This window comes from Tachypleus tridentatus, chromosome 4 (genome assembly GCF_004210375.1).
Source record: "Tachypleus tridentatus isolate NWPU-2018 chromosome 4, ASM421037v1, whole genome shotgun sequence".
In the NCBI taxonomy this organism is placed as follows: domain Eukaryota; kingdom Metazoa; phylum Arthropoda; class Merostomata; order Xiphosura; family Limulidae; genus Tachypleus; species Tachypleus tridentatus.
In genome coordinates this window covers 30,072,088-30,077,474 of record NC_134828.1, presented here as the reverse complement: position 1 = coordinate 30,077,474, position 5,387 = coordinate 30,072,088, and the positions used below count along the sequence as shown (strand labels likewise).

General features: G+C 29.3%; 1 long non-coding RNA gene across 1 annotated transcript; it reads right to left on the bottom strand.

Moving 5' to 3' along the window:
- Positions 1-838: 838 nt before the first annotated feature.
- On the bottom strand, positions 839-5,079 carry LOC143248779 (uncharacterized). Its single transcript, XR_013027170.1, has 5 exons — positions 4,890-5,079; positions 4,372-4,430; positions 3,216-3,320; positions 1,528-1,595; positions 839-1,016 (listed from the first exon to the last, which is right to left on the bottom strand). It is a non-coding gene; the product is annotated as an uncharacterized LOC143248779 (long non-coding RNA).
- Between the last annotated feature and the right edge of the window lie 308 nt (positions 5,080-5,387).

Genomic DNA, 5,387 nt, shown 5'->3' with positions numbered 1-5,387 from the left:
TGTCATGATGGCTGTTGTTATATAAACTTCATGTGCATCTGTGCATTGTATTGCCATTGTAATCCTCCTGGAGAATGGTGGCACACTGTTTGAGTTGCACTGAATGTATGTTGTGTTACAGAAAATTTAATAGATGTTTTTAAGTTTTTTGTAAGAAGATGGCGAAAGTATATCCGAAAGTAGTTAACGTTTAAGATCATAATTATTCAATAATAGTAATAAACAAATGGATAGGGTTGTGAATCCCCAATGAAAATGCCAAAATATTGGTTTGTTTGAGATTGGCTCAGACATCTAGAAGTACTTATGCAATAGAAAAACGGTCAGACACCGATTATTGTGGTGTGTTTATATATATAGGTTAAAGTCTGTAGTGTGGTCTAATCTAACCTTAAAAATATTAAACAGAGAGACAGTGCCTAACATCATGTTCTCAAAAGCTACAAACTGAAAAATACATTAAATAAAATATTTCTTTTCTTTCCATCTTTAATAATTAGTGAAAATTTTACCAAACGTTTTTACTGGTTTTAGAAAGTTGATTCTTTTAGTTTTATTTAATAGTTTACTTGAACGTTTTACTGTAGTTACAATCTCAACTTGTTTTGAAACGATATAGATTAATTTTTAACTGATTTATTACAAACTGTGTGACGTTAAAGTTCTAAGTTACAGCAAAGACGTTCTTGGCCACGATTAGATTAATAAATATTAATTTTACTATAATATTTATGAATTAATTAATCGAAATTTATTTGTATTACTTTTTTCCTGGTTTTATTTTTTCTTTTCATTCGTCATTTCAAACAAAATGTTTATTAAACACTATTTATAACAATCATTTTTTATCAATGAATTTATTTCACTGAAAGACAAAACAAATTGAATGAAGACCAGTACACTAGAAGCAATAAAAAATGTTTATAATAATACGTAGAAGAATAAACACAGAACAAATGTATAATCAGATTTTCGTAGGTCAAGTGAGGACTTCCTTATTGGTTGTGTGGTCATACCTGAAATGGAAAAGGTTTTTTTTAAAAATACTGCAGCATTAATAATGTCACATGAACATTCTATAAATAATTCAGTATTAATGGTATGAATGTTAAAAACTTCTGACAATTGGAGATTTAACTTTATTTAAACGAATTCAAATCCTACTTGTTGCCGGATTAACCAGTTCTTGAGTTACTGTAATATATTGTAAAAAGTTTGGATTAACCAGTTCTTCAGTTACTGTAATATATTGTAAGAAGTTTGGAAAATCTAGGGAATTATTACAACCAAGTTTACAATTAGAGCTACAAAACAATTCTATTAGACGTTGGTAAAAGTAGAGAAACTTCTAGATCATATTTCTTAGAAAATATAATTTGAATTTGAGTTATTCAAACATTGTTAAATACAATATTAAGAAAACAATAGAAAGTTGCTCCAATAGATTAAAGTGAATAGACTTTACATTATAAACTTATATTAAATAAAACATGTCATATTATCTTCCAAGACATGTCTAACACTTACTAGATAAATGTAGGTTTTCTACAAATCCGTCAGTTTCTTCCCATCTTGCCCATCGCGCACTTTTTAATCTACAAGTAAAAAGAAAATTATATATATATTATGAAAGCCAACTAAACAAAACTATTAATTTTATCGTAAATCCGTCTATTTGGATGGTGTCACAATAAAAAATTGTTTCTATTTTAATCTTATAGAATTACTTTGGAATTTATATTTTGACAATAGTAAAAATTCAAAGATAGTTAATAACATATTGTATATAATGTAATATTCAGTAACAATGTTGTTCTTAGTCTGCTCATCAGGAAATATTTTATATTGTAGCTTAACATAAAATCTATCATAATATTTAAGTGTTCTAAAGATTTAGAACGAAAACATCTGTAACTTTATATAGATAAACAACATTAGTGTCGCTGTGTCTAAGTTCAGTTACTCCCGCTATGACTGAAAGGTGACCTTATATACTTACATCGTTACAAATCAAGGTACGATACCCGTAATTTGCATAGTGAAGACAGTTCATTATGTAGCTTTGATCTTAAACTCGAAGAAACTCAGTGTGAAAATATGATAATTAATAATACAGACTTCAAAAGTTAGGAAAGTTATAACAGTGTTTATAACATTCACAAAGTATGAATATGTTCCAATAAATATGTTACCACCACGGTAAAATATATAAACACAATGAATTTAACTAGTCTGCTCCTTTATTTTACTTTTTACTGATAAAAAGGTTTCTTGAATATCAGAATAATGTTTATAAATTACATGGATAAAGTGCAGACCGTAAAAATCTGTTCCAAGGATCGTACATATAAAATGAACATTCAAAATTCAAAATAAAGTTTGTGAATAGGAACTGACATATTGATGTGATGTAATAGTTAGACTATAATTAGTTACATACATACAGTTTTTATATAGAAAAAACATATGACGAGAAAGGAAGAAATAAATATATTAATATTTTACTTATAGGAATTTCTTATTAAAAGAAAAGCAATTATGTAACAACGCATTTAACTTTTTATTCTAGGCAAACATAACTATATTTTTACTGTTGTCATCAGAGAAGCTTTATAGAATTAATAAACACATAAATATAGAGAAGTTAGAATATAAAACCAAGTCCATCCCAATCCCACAACCATTTTGGAGTTCAAATTAACTGTTCTCGTTGTCTCTTTCATTGCTATCGACGCATGTGTAGGACACAGTGTATAACCTTTTTGTTTCAGCCTTGAAAAGTGTTATATTAAGTAATTTATCTGAGATATAAATATGTAATAAAATCAATATGTTTATTATTAATATAAAACATCTTAAATTTTCAGTATTAATCTTAAAATATTTGAACCGAATTGTAGTTAACTTAAAACTTCTTACAATTTAAATTATATAATATTATCTAAAACCACTTCAGGTTGATATTAAAAGTGGCATGTAATTAATTATAAAGTAAAATATGAGTGTCTTTGAAGGAACAACGGAAGGATTATATATAAATGTGACAGTAAAAGAAAATAACACAATTTATATAGAACTATCTTCGATAACAATCATCTGAATAATGAATAGATGTTGTAAATACGATACTGTGAACATAACTATTTATTTACTTTAAGCAGACGTTACTAAAGGCTTAAAAACAGAATTCTAATAACTAGTTAATAGTAACTTACTGTTTTTGCAAATTCTTTGTCGTCACACATCTTCTGCCTGAATGCATCGTCACTCAGAGATTCTGGATTGTTTTCGTTTTTGCACTGTTCAAATGCATCTTTTTTCTGAAAGACATAGCAAAAATGTTTATGCGATTTATTTATATTAATATATTATTTAGTGAAAATAATGGTCTGGCATAGCATGATGGTTAGGGTACTCGACTGCCCATCTGGCTGGGTGCGAATCCTGTTTGAATTGGGTCATAATAATGTAGTTGGTAAAAGAGGAGGTCAAGTGTTGATGGTGTTTGATGTTTACTAGCTGCCTTTCATGTAACTTATTACCACTAATCAGGGAACGGTTAGTGCAATAGAACTCAGTTTTTAAATTATTTTGATATAATCGTATGAATAGATTAGAGAGATCTCTTCTTCTATGTGGTGAAACGTTAACATAATCTAATAATATCAAGTTCCACAGACGCTAAGCGACAAGATTGAAGGTTTATATCCAAACTAGGTTTGAATACCCGTAATGAGCAGAGTAAATATATCCAGTTACATGGCAAAAATATACATAACCTTCCAGTAATTCAGCAGTAAGTACTATTGTCTATAACGCCAAAAATTGGGTTTTGATACTCGTGACAAGCACAGCACAGTTAGCTCATTGTGTAATTTTATGTTTAGCAACAAATTTCCTGAAACATACTCTTCATATAAATGTGTATTTGTATTAGATTGTGACCTAATGGCTAGTGCATTTGGAGTTATTGATATGGTACCACTAAACAATCTTCTTATCTCCAGATGTGGGTAATTTATAAATCCTGTTATTCATTTAAAATTAACCAACTAACAGGCTTTTAGTGACTGGTTAATTATCTACTGATCCCAGTTTAAAGTTAGGAACAGCTATGCCTGTCTATAATAAGTTTCTTACTTGTCTACTCAGGTAATTCTATGCAGAACATGTCATTTGTATGAGTGAAAAACGAACTCTGGGAGTAACGACCGAGTTGTTCAGAACATGCCATGAAATATTCAAATAAAAATAACCATATAAATAATTTTCTATAATAATAACGATAATCATGAACACAAATAATAAAATATTGTTATTTAATGTTTTTCAGTAGTTCACATTTAAAGAACTATTATCAACAGTACTTACCTCCTGTGGGAAACTTTCAACAATAGCCATTGCTTCTTTCACGTCTTCTTCATTATCGCCTGTAACAATGAAAAGTTTATGAATGAAGAAGCGTTCTAAAACTCTGATATTATTTGTTTATCTTTGTTAATATATAATATTATAGGTTATAAACAGAGAAGAGAGGAAAACCGTTAAATACCCTAACAACTACTTGGAAAGCAAGTTTTTAACAAGAGAAACATAAACAATTTTCATTCCCCATTGTCGTAGCTGTAAGTTTATAACATATTCTGGCTCAGTTTTTGCGGAAAACACTGAAGTAATGACCCATTGTGTTGGCTTTACTCACAATTACACACAAATAACATTTTACTTATTGTAAATATAAATTTGTGAATATACAAACATTTACACTGACCTTTCATTATTAATTATTATTACGCTATATCATTGAAGCACGTGAAACTAGCCAGAACCGGTGTCAATGATGTTATAGAATAATCTGCTACACGAACTATTTCATAAAAGTCACTTACTGCACATCAACTTGTGTAATTTTCCATGTCCTTTTCCTTTGCCCCAGGCAACCGCAACGAAAATAGTAACCAGAAGCAATACCGCTAGATTCTTCATTTCTGATGGTTTTAGAAGAACAAGTCTACAGTGTCCAAACTGTCAGCTGATGTTCTGAGTCAGACGGAAGATAATATTTTGGTGAAATTATTTGTGTTTTTATACAATTTTTAACAATAGAGAGAAAAGAAAAAAATCTGACTCGTACATTACTGTAAAAATGTCCTTGACATGTTGATCTACTACCAGGGAACTATTTATTCTGATGTTTGTGATGAAACATTGTCTTCAAACAAGGTAACTTGCGAATCACCACAACCTTGTGGTTTATCGCTTCACTGTTTTTTCAGGTTTATGTACAGAATTACTCATACGCTACTTACCGTTAAGGAAAGCTGCGTTTGTTGGTATGAGGTAAAAGATTGTGTGTTTAAACAAAACCAAAGTACGTAAAGCTGCAA